Source organism: Mobula birostris, chromosome 8 (assembly GCF_030028105.1).
Source record: "Mobula birostris isolate sMobBir1 chromosome 8, sMobBir1.hap1, whole genome shotgun sequence".
Taxonomy (NCBI): domain Eukaryota; kingdom Metazoa; phylum Chordata; class Chondrichthyes; order Myliobatiformes; family Myliobatidae; genus Mobula; species Mobula birostris.
The window spans coordinates 109216359-109231209 of record NC_092377.1 but is presented as its reverse complement, the minus strand read 5'-3'; the positions used below and the strand labels follow the sequence as shown (position 1 = coordinate 109231209).

The 14851-nt window shown below is 44.6% G+C and overlaps 1 protein-coding gene across 7 annotated transcripts in view; it reads left to right on the top strand.

The window, feature by feature from the left end:
- Positions 1-14851, top strand: part of sytl3 (synaptotagmin-like 3) — a 109323-nt gene that overhangs the window by 22084 nt on the left and 72388 nt on the right. Inside the window, exon 1 of one of the 7 annotated variants that reach the window (XM_072265933.1) lies at positions 189-487. The exons of 5 other annotated variants lie outside the window; for them this stretch is intronic. The gene's annotated coding sequence lies outside the window, so the exon portion shown is untranslated. Of the gene's footprint in view, positions 1-188; positions 488-520; positions 724-14851 lie in introns of those variants that run through there. One more of the 7 variants, XM_072265932.1, reaches the window with a different exon arrangement.

Below are 14851 nucleotides of genomic sequence, written 5' to 3'. Positions count from 1 at the left end.
TTCGTACAGGCAGTGGGGTGGTTTCCCGGGCTCCATTAATGCTGTTCATTAGTTGGATGTGGCGTGCGTTGTCAGGCCAAGCTCTGATCAACATTGTGTGAGGAATGACTTCATCAGTGGGTCTGCCTGCATTCCTGCAGTACGTGTATGCAGCCTGACCTATTTGCTATCGCAGGCAGTGCACTCTGCGAGAAAGCTGATGTCCAGAGCGCTGAAGGATAGGCGGTGTTTGGCAAATTGTTTCTCAGCTGACTTGAACTGGACATCCACGTGCAAGAAGAGAGGGGTTTCCTGCATGAAGCCCCCTCTGCATATTGAGACAAAGTGCTGTGGATGGTTTATTTTAAAGCTGTTTGCAGCTTTTGGTGACAGCAGTACTCTTTATCATGACATTAGTTCTGTGGTTTGTGGTTTCAACGATTCACTGAGAGTGTACATGCAAACGGAAATGATTAAGGTGAAGTCTCTGATCAGTTCAAAGTGAATGGTAAGTTCTGCATCTTGTGTCTCTGTTGTGAACTTACTTTGAGAAAATGATGTGTTGTACTTTTCTGAAGGAAATTAGCTGCTGCAACTAGACTGTAGTGAGGCCTTGAAGGAGGCATGTTTAGCTAAATAAACCTCCAGCACCCATCGCTGGAAGTTTTCTGTCTGTTGGAAAGATTACTGATCACCATGTTGAAGTCATTACTAGCGGCAATGTGCTATCCAAGTCACCTCAAGGTAGGTGGAAGAAACTTCATATTATGAAAGGAGAAGCAAAACTAACTTGCCGTATTGGTAATAGTGGTGTGAGGGATAGGTGTGCCATGCACAATTGGTGACAGTGATGTGAGAGATGTGTGGTCTGTGCACCATTGTAACATGGGGTGTGAGTTGTGTGTAACTTGCACTAATGGTGACAGTGGTGTGAGAGACTGGTGTATCTTACCCTATTGGTAACAGTAGTGTGATGGTTGATGTGCTTTGCATGATTGTGACATGGTGTGAGAAATAGGTTGTTTTGCAGTATTGGTGATAGTGGTGTGAGAGGATGGACCTTTCACTAGTGATATAGTATGAGGGAAATGTGTATCTTGCACTATTAGTGACAGTGGTGTGAGGGACAATGTACCTTGCAAGATTGTGACATGCTGAGAGAGATGGGTGTACCTTGCACTTTTGATGATGGTGGTATGAGAGACGATGGATCTTTCACGATTGTGGTGTGGTGTGAGGTGTGTGTGGTAGTTGCACGACTGTGATATGGGTATATCTTGCAGTATTACTGATAGTGGTGTGAGGGGGGATGTAGCTTGCACCATTGGTGAACATAGTGTGAGGGTCAGTTGTATCTGGTACGCTGGTGAAAATGGGTGAGGAATGGGTATACCTTGCTTGCTTTGAGCATGGGCGAAGCAGGGACTCCAAATGATGTATTAGACCAACTGGAAAAGTTGGCCAAGGATTGCAAGCTGCGATTACAGGGCCTCAGCAAAGCGATGTATTTTGGGAGGTGAAACCAGGACAGGAGTTGCACAGTGAATGACAAGGCCTTGAAGAGAATTGTGGAGAAGGGAGATGTTCCGGTACAAGTGGGTTGTTACCTGAAAGTAGCATGAGAGTTCGACAAGGTGAAGAAGACAGTGTTGGGTATACTGGCCTTTATCAGACAGAGCTCTGATTACTGAAGCTGGGACTTAATGTTTCAGTGGGTCAAGTAGCCGGTGAGAACATGTATGGAATATTCTGTTCAGTTTTAGGTGTCCAACTGTAGGAAGAATGAGATCAAGCTGGAAATGGTGCGGAAGAGTTTCACAAGGATGTTACCAGTATTAGTATCTTGAGATACAAGGAAAGGTTGAGACTGTTTGCCCTGCAGTGAAGGAGACTGAGGTGTGATCTTATGGAGGTTCATGAAATCAGGAGAGTCCACCTTGATCAGTGTATAGAGCCATTTGTAACTGGTGCCAATCTCTTGATCTGTGGGATGAGAGACTTGTGTTACTAGGGCAGGAGCACTATTAGCTGCACCACTCTGGAGCCCATTCATTGTCCCACAGATTATTATGGGATGCGAGAGAAGAGATTGCTGCATCTTTGGTGATTATCTTTGCATCCTCACTGGCTACAGCAGTAGAAATGATGAGTGGAAGATGCCAGTGGAGTAGTATAATTCAGGGTAGTGGAGGTATAATTTGTCCGTCTGTGCTGATCACCTCATACCAGATACAACTGACCCTCACACTATTGTCACCAATGGTGCAAGCTACATCCCCCCTCACACCACTAAGCAGTTCCACCGTGAACACTATCTGTTATCAGTCAACATGATGCTTTCCGATCAGGTCATGCACAGCACATACCTCCGCCGCACTGCTCAGGTGTGTTTCCGTGGTACAGGGGCTAGTGACCCTTTTGCCTGTTCTATGTACTTGACATATGAATTTTTTTTGAGTTCTATTGCTGAGCAGCAGTGAACCATCTGACTGGCCTATCAGAGTTATCTTTGGGAACTAGTTGACTTGATCAGCATTTCTGATCTGGCTATTGTTCACGATTGCACTTAATTAAAAAAAAAGTTATTCCTTTGAGCAAGAAAGGTAATCATGATAACTGTGGAAATTATAGACTAGTCAGTCTTACACCTGTTGTGGGCAAACTATTATAGTGTCACAGTGTGTACTTGCAGTACCAGCCCCGACAGCAGTCTCTCTCTGTCACACCAGTTACCAGCACCCACTCAACCCAGGTTCAGTGGAAGACAGCACAGACAATGACTCGACCTCAGGAGTGGAGAGTGGCAGATACCCCATGAAGAGACGGGAACAAGTGCTTAGACATAGGAATACCGACAGAGCATTGCCGACTGAGCAACCCTGCGAGATAATTCATTCTCCCCAACACAATGGCTACACTAAGGCACTAAATGAGAGTCCTCTTTAAATAATCATAGAATGTGGGAAACCCGTGCCAGCCACAATGCTTGGGGAGAAGGGTCTGCACTGCGCAGGCGCGTGACGTAGCGCGCCAAGGTTTAAAAACAGACCACCATATACAGTGGGCAGCGGAGTGAGAGGGAGCAGAGTGGGACGGCTTTGGCTAAACAGGCTTCGGCGAGAACAGGCAGAGGCCAGGGTAGGTTCCGGTAAGTTTTTTGTTCAGATTGTTTAGAGTAGAGAGAATGCCAGGCAGGATGTTGGAATGCTCCTCTTGCAAGATGTGGGAAGTCAGGGAGCCCTCCGGTGTCCCTGACAACGACACCTGCAGGAAGTGCATCCAGCTGCAGCTCCCAACAAACCGCGTTAGGGAACTGGAGCAGGAGCCGGATGACCTGCGGATCATTCGGGAGAATGAGGAGATTATAGATAGTAGCTACAGGGAGGTAGTTACGCCAAAGGAGCAGAGGACAGGAAATTGGGTCACTGTCAGGCGAGGGAAGGGGAAAGGGCAGGCAGAGCAGGGTTCCCCTGTGGCCATTCCCCTCAACAACAAGTATACCGCATTAGATACTGTTGGGGGGGGATGACTTACCTGGGACAAGCTGCAGTAGCCGGATCTCTGGCACTGAGTCTGGCTCTGCAGTGCAGAAGGGAGGGTGGAAAAAGAGGAGAGTGGTAGTGATAGGGGACTCGATAGTTAGAGGTGCAGATAGGAGGTTCTGTGGTCGTGACGGAGAATCCAGGATGGTTTGTTGCCTCCCGGGTGCCAGGGTCAAGGATGTCTCTGATCGATTGCATGACATTCTGAAGTGGGAGGGTGATCAGCCAGATGTCATGGTGCACATCAGTACCAATGACATAGCAAGGAAGAGTGAGGAGGTCCTGGAGAGTGAGTATAGAGAGCTTGGTAGGAAGTTGAAAAGCAGGACCTCAAGGGTGGTAATCTCAGGATTGCTACCTGTGCTAGGTGCCAGTGAGGGTAGGAATAGGATGCTCTGGAGGATGAACAAGTAGCTGAAGAACTGGTGTAGGGGGCAGGGTTTCAGATTTCAGGATCATTGGGACCTCTTCTGGGGCAGGTGGGACCTGTACAAGAGAGACGGGTTACACTTGAACTACAGGGGGACCAATATCCTTTCAGTGAGGTCTGTTAGTGCATTGGGGAGGCTTTAAACTAGATTTGTAGGGGGATGGGAACCAGAGTGCCAGAGCTGACAGTGTGGCTGGGGTGAAAATAAATGATGTTAAAAGTTCAAGCAAATCCGCTGATAGAAAGGTTGTGAGTGGTGGTAAAAATCTTCTGGGGTGTATATATTTCAATGCTAGGAGTATTGCGGGGAAGGCGGATGAGTTGAGGGCGTGGATTGACATATGGAATTATGACGTTATAGAAATTAGTGAAATTTGGCTACAGGAGGGGCAGGACTGGCTGCTTAATATTCCAGGGTTCCGATGTTTCAGATGTGATCAAGGCAGAGGAATGAAAGGTGGGGGAGTAGCATTGCTTGTTAGGGAAGATATTACAGCAGTGCTCAGGCAGGACAGATTAGAGGGCTTATCTGCTGAGTCCTTGTGGGTGGAGCTGAGAAACAGGAAAGGTATGGCCACATTAGTGGGATTGTATTACAGACCACCCAATAGTCAACGAGACTTGGAAGAGCAAATCTGCAGAGAGATAGCAGGCAATTGCAGGAAACATAAAGTTGTGGTGGTAGGGGATTTTAATTTTCCATATATTGATTGGGACTCCCATACTGTTAGGGGTCTAGACGGTTTAGAGTATGTAAAATGTGTTCAGGAAAGATTTCTAAATCAATATATAGAGGGACCAACTAGAGGGGATGCAATATTGGATCTCCTGTTAGGAAACGAGTTAGGACAAGTGACGGAAGTCTGTGTAGGGGAGCACTTTGGTTCCAGTGATCATAACACCATTAGTTTCAATTTGATCATGGACAAGGATAGATCTGGTCCTAGGGTTGAGGTTCTGAACTGGAAGAAGGCCAAATTTGAAGAAATGAGAAAGGATCTAAAAAGCGTGGATTGGGACAGGTTGTTCTCCGGCAAAGATGTGATCGGTAGGTGGGAAGCCTTCAAAGGGGAAATTTTGAGAGTGCAGAGTTTGTATGTTCCTGTCAGGGTTAAAGGCAAAGTGAATAGGAATAAAGAACCTTGGTTCTCAAGGGATATTGCAACTCTGATAAAGAAGAAGAGAGAGTTGTATGACATGTATAGGAAACAGGGAGTAAATAAGGTGCTTGAGGAGTATAAGAAGTGCAAGAAAATACTTAAGAAGGAAATCAGGGGGGCTAAAAGAAGACATGAGGTTGCCTTGGCAGTCAAAGTGAAGGATAATCCAAAGAGCTTTTACAGGTATATTAAGAGCAAAAGGATTGTAAGGGATAAAATTGGTCCTCTTGAAGATCAGGGTGGTCGGCTATGTGCGGAACCAAAGGAAATGGGGGAGATCTTAAATAGGTTTTTTGCATCTGTATTTACTAAGGAAAGTGGCATGAAGTCTATGGAGTTAAGGGAAACAAGTAGTGAGATCATGGAAAATGTACATATTGAAAAGGAGGAGGTGCTTGTTGTCTTGAGGAAAATTAAAGTGGATAAATCCCCGGGACCTGACAGGGTGTTCCCTCGGACCTTGAAGGAGACTAGTGTTGAAATTGCAGGGGCCCTGGCAGAAATATTTAAAATGTCGCTGTCTAAAGGTGAGGTGCCGGAGGATTGGAGAGTGGCTCATGTTGTTCCGTTGTTTAAAAAAGGATCGAAAAGTAATCCGGGAAATTATAGGCCAGTAAGTTTAACGTCGGTAGTAGGTAAGTTATTGGAGGGAGTACTAAGAGACAGAATCTACAAGCATTTGGATAGACAGGGACTTATTAGGGAGAGTCAACATGGCTTTGTGCGTGGTAGGTCATGTTTGACCAACCTATTGGAGTTTTTCGAGGAGGTTACCAGGAAAGTGGATGAAGGGAAGGCAGTGGATATTGCCTACATGGACTTCAGTAAGGCCTTTGACAAGGTCCCGCATGGGAGGTTAGTTAGGAAAATTCAGTCGCTAGGTATACATGGAGAGGTGGTAAATTGGATTAGACATTGGCTCGATGGTAGAAGCCAAAGAGTGGTGGTAGAGAATTGCTTCTCTGAGTGGAGGCCTGTGACTAGTGGTGTGCCACAGGGATCAGTGCTGGGTCCATTGTTATTTGTCATCTATATCAATGATCTGGATGATAATGTGGTAAATTGGATCAGCAAATTTGCTGCTGATACAGAGATTGGAGGTGTAGTAGACAGTGAGGAAGGTTTTCAGAGCCTGCAGAGGGACTTGGACCAGCTGGAAAAATGGGCTGAAAAATGACAGATGGAGTTTAATACAGACAAGTGTGAGGTATTGCAGGTTGGAAGGACAAACCAAGATAGAACATACAGGGTAAATGGTAAGGCACTGAGGAGTGCAGTAGAACAGAGGGATCTGGGAATACAGAAACAAAATTCCCTAAAAGTGTCGTCACAGGTAGATAGGGTCGTAAAGAGAGCTTTTGGTACATTGGCCTTTATTAATCAAAGTATTGAGTATAAGAGCTGGAATGTTATGATGAGGTTGTATAAGGCATTGGTGAGACCGAATCTGGAGTATTGAGTTCAGTTTTGGTCACCAAATTACAGGAAGGATATAAATAAGGTTGAAAGAGTGCAGAGAAGGTTTACAAGGATGTTGCCGGGACTTGAGAAACTCAGTTACAGAGAAAGATTGAATAGGTTAGGACTTTATTCCCTGGAGCGTAGAAGAATGAGGGGAGATTTGATAGAGGTATATAAAATTATGATGGGTATAGATAGAGTGAATGCAAGCAGGCTTTTTCCACTGAGGCAAGGGGAGAAAAAAACCAGAGGACATGGGTTAAGGGTGAGGGGGGAAAAGTTTAAAGGGAACATTGGGGGGGGCTTCTTCACACAGAGAGTAGTGGGAGTATGGAATGAGCTGTCAGATGAGGTGGTAAATGCGGGTTCTTTTTTAACATTTAAGAATAAATTGGACAGATACATGGATGGGAGGTGTACGGAAGGATATGGTCCGTGTGCAGGTCAGTGGGACTAGGCAGAAAATGGTTCGGCACAGCCAGAAGGGCCAAAAGGCCTGTTTCTGTGCTGTAGTTTTTCTATGGTTTCTATGGTTTCTAACTGAGATTAATCAGAAAGTAAAGGGCTTAGTGATTCTTGTTAAGACAGCAATTAGTAAGTACGGGTGTCTGAGAAACCTGGAAGTCCAACACTCAACGGCAAGCTGCAGACGCCCGCAGGGCTCATTGCATATAGAGGGCTGTTAATGACAGCACTTGTGAGCACATGGAGAATGTTAGTGTGACTTGGGATAGTCAGCATAGCTTTGTTAGGGGCAGGTCAAGCCTCACAAACCTGATTAACCTTTTCAAGGAAAGGGCAAAACAAATTGATGAAGGTAGAGCAGTTCATGGATTTAAGTAAGACGTTCAGAAAGGTTGCCCATGAGATGTGCATTCAGGAAATCAGGAGAATTGAGATCCAGGGAAACCAGGCTGCAAGGATTCAGAATTTGCTTGTCCACGGAAGGCAGAGGCTGGTAATAGACCGAGTGTACACTGCTGGGACCTGTTGGTGTTCTGCTGTATTCTGTTCTGGGACCCCTGTTCTTTGTGAATTTTATAAATGACTTGGATGAGGAATTGGAAGGGTTAGCAAGTTTACAGATGACATGAAGGTTGCTGGCATAGTGGATATTGTGGAAAGTTGTCAGAGGTTACAAATGGATGCCAGTTGTTTATACTGAGAAGTGGCAGGTGGAGTTCAATCCATAAAAGTGTGAAGTGATACTACTTGAGGTTGACCTTAAAGGTAGAGTACAAGAGTATAGCCCCCATCTTTCTAACTTCCATGTGCCTTTCTAAGAGTCTCTTAAATATCAATAATGTATCTATCTCTACCATCACTCCTGGCAGCTTGTTTCACGCACCGATCCCTTTCTGTGTACAGTAAAAACCCTATCTCCTATACTTTTCACCAAACACCTTAAAGTCATGTCCCCTTATATCAGCCATTTCTGCCTGGAGGGAACTATCTGGTTGACCTCTCTATGCCTCATTATCTTATACACCTCCATCAAGTTGCCTTTCATCAGTCTTCGCTCCAAAGAGAGAAGTCCTGAATCTCCTGACCTATCCTTACAAGACATGCTCTCTAATCAAGTGATCACAATAAATGTACAACCGTGGCTGACAAGGGAAGTCAAAACTATTGTAAAACCAAAAGAAAGAGCATAAAACAAAGCAAAAATTAGTGGGAATAGAGAGGATTGCAAAGGTTTTAAAAGCCTACAGAGCAACTAAAAAATCATTAGAATGGAAAGGATGAAATACGAAAGCAAGTTAACAAATAATATCAAAGTGGATAGTAAAAGTTTTTTCAAGTAAGTTAAAAATAAAAGAGAAATGAGAATGGACATAGGACTGCTAGAAAATGAGGCAGGAGAAATAATAACGGGGGACAAGGAGACGGCTGATGAACTAATTGAGTGTTTTGCGTCAGTCTTCACTGTGCAAGACTAGCAGTATGCCTGATGATGTTGTGTGTGAAGGAAGAGAAGTGGGTGCAGTTACTATTACAAGAGAGAAGGTGTTCAAAAAGCTAAAAGACCAAAAGATACATAAGTCACCCAGACCAGAGGAACTGCACCCTAGGGTTCTGAAAGAGGTAGGTTAGAGATTGTGGTGGCATTAGAAATGATCTTTCAAAAATTATTGGACTCTGTCATGGTGCCAGAGGACTGGAAAATTGCAAATGTCACTCCACTCTTTAAGAAAGGAGGCAGGAAGCAGAAACAAAATTATAGACCAGTTAGCCTGACCTCAGTGGTTGGGAAGATGTTAGAGTCAATTGTTAAGGATGAGGTGATGGAGTACTTGGAGACTCAGGACATGATAGTACAAAGTCAACACGGTTTCCTTCATGGAAAATCTTGCCTGATGAACTTGTTGGAATTCTTTGAGGAGATTACAAGTAAAATAGATAAAGGGGATGCAGTAGATGTTGTATGTTTGGACTTTCAGAAGGCCCTTGACAAGGTGCCTCACAAGGTGCTTACTATGTTAAGAGCCCATGGTATTACAGGAAAGTTACTAACATGGTTAGAGCATTGGCTGATTGGTAGGAGGCAGTGAGTGGGATTAAAAGGATCCTTTTCTGGTTGGCTGCCAGTGACTAGTGGTGTTCAGCAGGGGTCGGTGTTGGGACCACTTTTTTTATGCTGTATATAAGGTATTTAGATGATGGAATAGAAGGCTTTGTTGCTAGGTTTGCAGATGATATGAAGATTGGTGGAAGGACAGATAGCGTTGAGGAAACAGGTAGGATGCAGAAGGACTTACAGATTAGGAAAATGGGCAAGAAAGTGGCAAATGAAATACAATGTTGGAAAATGTATGGTCATGCACTTTGGTCGTAGTAATAAATGTGCAGACTATTTTCTAAATGGGGAGAAAACCCAAAAATCTGAGATGTAAAGGGACTTGGGAGATTTGTGCAGAACACCCTAAAGGTTAACTTGCAGGTTGAGTCGGAGGTGAGGAAGGCAAATACCATGTTAGCCTTCATTTCAAGAGGTCTAGAATACAAGAGCAGGGCTGTGATGCTGAGGCTTTATAAGGCACTGGGAGGCCTAACCTTGAGTATTGTGAACAGTTTTGGGCCCCTCATCTTAGAAAAGATGTGCTGGCATCCGAGAGGATCCAGAGGGGGTTCACAAGGATGATTCCAGGAATGAAAGGATTATCATACGTGGAACGTTTGATGGCTCTGCATCTGTACACGCTGGAATTCAGAAGGATGAAGGGGATCTCATTGAAAGCTTTCGAATATTAAAAGGTCTAGACAGAGTAGATGTGGTAAGGATGTTTCCCATGGTGGGAGAGTCTGGGACAAGACTGCACAGCCTTTGGATAGAGGGATGCCCTTTCAAAACAGAACTGTGGAGAAATTTCTTTAGTCAGAGTGTGGTGAACTTGTAGAATTTGTTGCCACATACAGCTGTGGAGGCCAGGTCGTTGGGTGTATTTAAGGCAGAGATTGATAGGTTCTTGATTGGACATGGCATCAAAGGTTACAGGGAAGAGGCCGGGAACTGGGGTGGAGGAGGAGATTTAAAAAAAAAGATCAGCCATGATTGAATGGTGGAGCAGACCTGATGGGCCAGATGGCCTAATTCTGCTCCTGTGTCTTATGGTCTAATCCAGGGAGCAACATGGTGAATCTCCTCTAAACCCTCTCTAAAGTTTCTACATCCTTCCTATACAGAGGCAACCAGAATGGAACACAATATTCCAAATGTTGTCTAACTAGAGTTTATAGAGTTGCAACATTACCTTGCAGCTCTTCAACTCAATCCCCTGACTAATAAAGGTCAACACACAAGACATCTTCTTCTCCACTCTATTCACTTGCAGTGCCACATTGAGGGATCCTATGGACCCAGACACTAAAAATCCTCAGTTCCTCCACACCGTTAACAATCCTGCATTCTGCCTTAAAATTCAACCTTCCAAAGTGAATCACTTCACCCTGAGGTCATCACAAAAAGAATAGTAGTTACAGAGTGCCTGGGGTTGTTGGGCTGCCCTGGCCCACCGGGATTAGCACCTATGAAAACATTTTTGTCTTCTTTGCCAAAAAGAATCTGGATTGGTTTATGGAGAAGGTTTAAGAACTATTACAGCAGAAATACAAGGTGTTCTTAGACCAAGAGCTCAACCACACTGCCATGGAATGAAACAGTACTAAATTCTAAGATTAAGCAGAAAAACCCTGATCTAAAGAACAGACAGTGGGTGGAAGGGGCAAGGCATCCAACCATTTGTTAATGGCCATGGTTCAAAGCTGTCCAGACCATCTGCAGACCAAGCACACAAGGAACTAAGCATGGAGAACAGCTGATGGAAGGAACGGTGACATGGTTTCCTTGACTCCATTCACTGCAAACTATGTTATCCAGCCTTTCCACCACTCTCGCCAGGTGAAGAGCAGCACCTCACAATCCACTCCACCAGGTGCCATCTGAATGCAGATTCTGCCCTGATGGGCCATCTAAGAATAGAAACAGATGTTTTTGCCTTCTTCTCTGTCACTAATTCCTCATCACTGTCCATTGTTTGGAAAGACCTATAGATCCAGCGGTCATCTGATTTTCAATTTTAGTTTATTGACATAGTCACACAATGGCTTTTTTAAGTAACAGTTGTGGAGATGCCATAAATGTTGTGTCCTTCTCTACAGTGCTTCCCACTACCTCCCACCATCTTGGAAGGAATTATGTCCCATTAACTTAATTACAAGAATAACACAAAGTCATAGTGACTGAGTAATGATTAGATCCAAGTTGTTTGTGATACGTTCCTGCAGGCAGCTTGTTGCCACAAGTACGTGTTTGATTTAAGTCGATCTTGAATATGCAAAAATAACTGGGTAGAAGCTTCCTACCAATGATCTGTGGTGTATAGATTTTGTCAAACGTCTCACAGTTAAATCAGTGAGACTGTTGGATTTATGGTGTTTCTGATGTAATTTCTTGTGTTTTTTGGAGATTTGCACTTGTACTTGTGAAAAGCCTTTTCCAAAAGTTCTTGCCTCATGCTTTACAGCCTCACTCAGTGGTGAATATATTTATGGAATCATCATTACAGAGCATGGAGCTAGGCCTTCTGCTCTATGCTGATCAATATTTGTCAAAGCTTATCCTATTCACCCACATTCGCCCACATATCCCTCTAAACCAGGGTTCCAACTTTTTGTATGCCCTGGATCCTTACCATTAACTGAGGGATCTGTGGACCCCAGGCTGGGAACTGCTGCTCTAAACTTTTCCTACCCATGTACCTATCAAGGCACCTTTAAATATTGTTAATGTACTTGCCTCAACCCCCTCCTCTGCAGCTCGTTCCATATACCGACCACCCTCTGGGTTTCTCTTAAATCTCTTCTCTCTCACCTTCAGCCTACACCCTCTAGTTCCTGATTCCTCAATCCTGTGAAAAAGACTCTGCACACTGATCCTAGCTATTCTCCTCATAATTTTATACACCTCTATAAGATCATTACATGCTCTAATGATAAAACTCCCAACCTGCTCAACCTCTCCCCTGAGTCTCTGCAACATCTGTGTAAGTTGCCACGGCACTCTTTCCAGCCTGATAGCACCCTCCTCACAGCAGGGTGACTAAAACTAAACACCATATTGCAACGCTGTCTCACCAACGTCGTGTACAACTACATTCTAACATCCCACCTTCAAGGCTCAGCTCCCTGCAAGCCAAGAGCCTTCATCACCACTCTGTCTCCTTGCAACATCACTTTCAAGGAACCATGTACTTGTTCAGCTACTGTAGATCCTTCTGTTCTGCAACAGCTAGAGCCCTACTGTTCACTGTGAAATGAAGATAAATTACCCGCATTTATTTTCCCAAAGTGCAACATCCTGCACTTATCTGAATCTGCCACCCCTCAGCCCACTGATTGGGATCTGTTTGTAAATCCTGATTACCTTCTTCACCGTCAAGAACGCTATACATTTTTGCGTCATCTGCAGACTTGATAAGCATGCCGTGAGCATTCTCATCAAAGCTATTGATATTGATGTCAAATGATACGGGCCTAGCATTAACCCCTATGGAACACCACAAGTTACGGGCTTCGACTCCAAAAAACAGCCTTCCACTGTCACTCTCTGCTTCCTACCATCAAGCCAAATTTGTACCAATTAGCTTTCCTTGGATCCCATGCAATCTTAACTTTCCAGAGCAGCCTATCATGCAGACCCTCATGAAAGGTCTTACTGAAGTCCATATAAACTACTACTTCTCCTCTGCCCTTATCAACCACCTTGGCTACCTCTACAAAAAAAACTCAATCAAATTCATGAGACACGATCGTCTATGCACAAACCTGTGCTGACTACCCCTCATCAGCCCCTGTCTTTCCAAAATGCTCGTATATTTGATCCTTCAGAATCCCTTCTGGTAACTTACTTACCACAGATGTTAGACCTGCTGGTCTATATGTATCAGGTTTTTCTTTGCTGTCCTTAAATAAAGGCACCACGTTAATCACCATTGTCTTCTGGCACTTCACTCGTGGTGCTGTTGCAAATATCTCAGCCAAGGCTCCAGCAATCTCTTCTTGTTTCCCATAGTTGTCCTTGGATATTAATGGTTAGGCTCCAGAGATATACTTACCTTCATTTGTTTTAAGACATCCGGTGCCTCTTATGTTATAATGTGGCCTATCCCCAAGGCCTTCCCATTAATTACCTTATGGCCCATGGTCCCGTGCTCTTCTCATTGAACTTAGAACAGTGCAGTACAGGTTCAGGCCCGTCAGCTCACAGCACCAAACCAGCTAAAAAGTAAATCAACCCTCCCCACCCCCCCAAAAAAATTCTTCCTACCTACACAATGTCCATTTCCCTCCATCTTCCTCATTTCATGTGCCTATCTCAACATCTTTTAGAAGCCTCTAATGTATTTGCCTCTACCAGCATACTAAGAAGAGCATTCCAGGCATCTGAGTAAAAAAAGACATCCCCTTTGAACCTGGCCCCTCTCACTTTCAATGCATGCCTTCTGGTATTAGACGCTTCTACTCTGGGGAAAGGATACTCTCTGACTACTCTATCTATGCCTCTCATAATTTCAAAACTAGGACCCCGCAATTAGTGCTAATCAGGCATCTACTTAAATAATACCAGTAACACAGAATCCCTGAGCCTATCAAAATAAATTTAATAAGCTTAAACAGGAAGCACCAGGAGACCGCATTAGGAAGAGTAATTCGCTTGAGAAAAGCACAAGGAACGTTAAATGATTAATGTCTCTTATTAAACAACAATTGACCATTTCAGGTTCTCTGAAAAGCCCACGCCCAATACTCTCCGGTGCCACGCACAGGCCCGAAGAGCTCATTACATAATAATGATGGAGAAAGGTGTGGGAAGGTGAGTGTGAAAGTGGAGACAGCCGCTGAAGGGAGATGAGCAGGAAGCATTACAGGGCTGAGCTCTGAGATTGGAAAGCATTTGAACAACAGTCAGAACAAGGAGTAGACAGGTGGGAGGGGAGAAGCCTTTATGTGAGTTGCGTGTGTGCAGTGGGTGGATGGAGCCAGGAAGGGGAGGGGCATGAAGATGGGTGGGAGGGGCAAGAGGGGTGGAACTAAGAGAAAGGAGAGAAAAATAGAAAGATCAGAAGAGAAGAAGAGAAGTGGAGAGAGGGGGGAGGGGAAGAAAGGGGAGAAACAACAAACTGGAAATGGGGGGGGGGGGGTTGCCTTAAATTAGGAAATTCAGTGTCCATGCCATGGGGTTGTAGACCACCTAGACAGAATATAAGATGTTGTGGCTTCAGTTAGTGTGGGCCACATCCTGGCAGTAGAGACGGCCAAGGATAGGCAGGTCACAGTAGGAATGGGGAGGGCAGTTGAAATGGCCTACAAATAGGAGCTCCAGACGGCCATTGTGGACTGAGCAAAAGTGTTTTGCCAAGTGATCTCCTAGTCTTGCTTGGTCTCACCAGAGAAGGTCACATTAAGACCACCGACTGCAGCCTACTTGCCACTTTCTCCCAACTCCACCGCTGCCTCCTCTCATACTTGTAACTACCTGTCATCCTACACCCCTCCTCAATGCACCGATCACCATAGGACTCCCATCTCACCACTCCCTTCCCCCTTTTTTGCCTCAACGTTTTTTTGTCCACATGAAGGGGTTACCTGAAACATTGGCAGTTCCTCCCCTCCTACAGATGCTTCTTATTGAGTTCCTCCAATAGATTGTTTGTTGCTCCCGAATCCAGCATCTGCATTTTTCTGTGTCTCCAACTTTTGCAAGTTTCTATCTAATAACA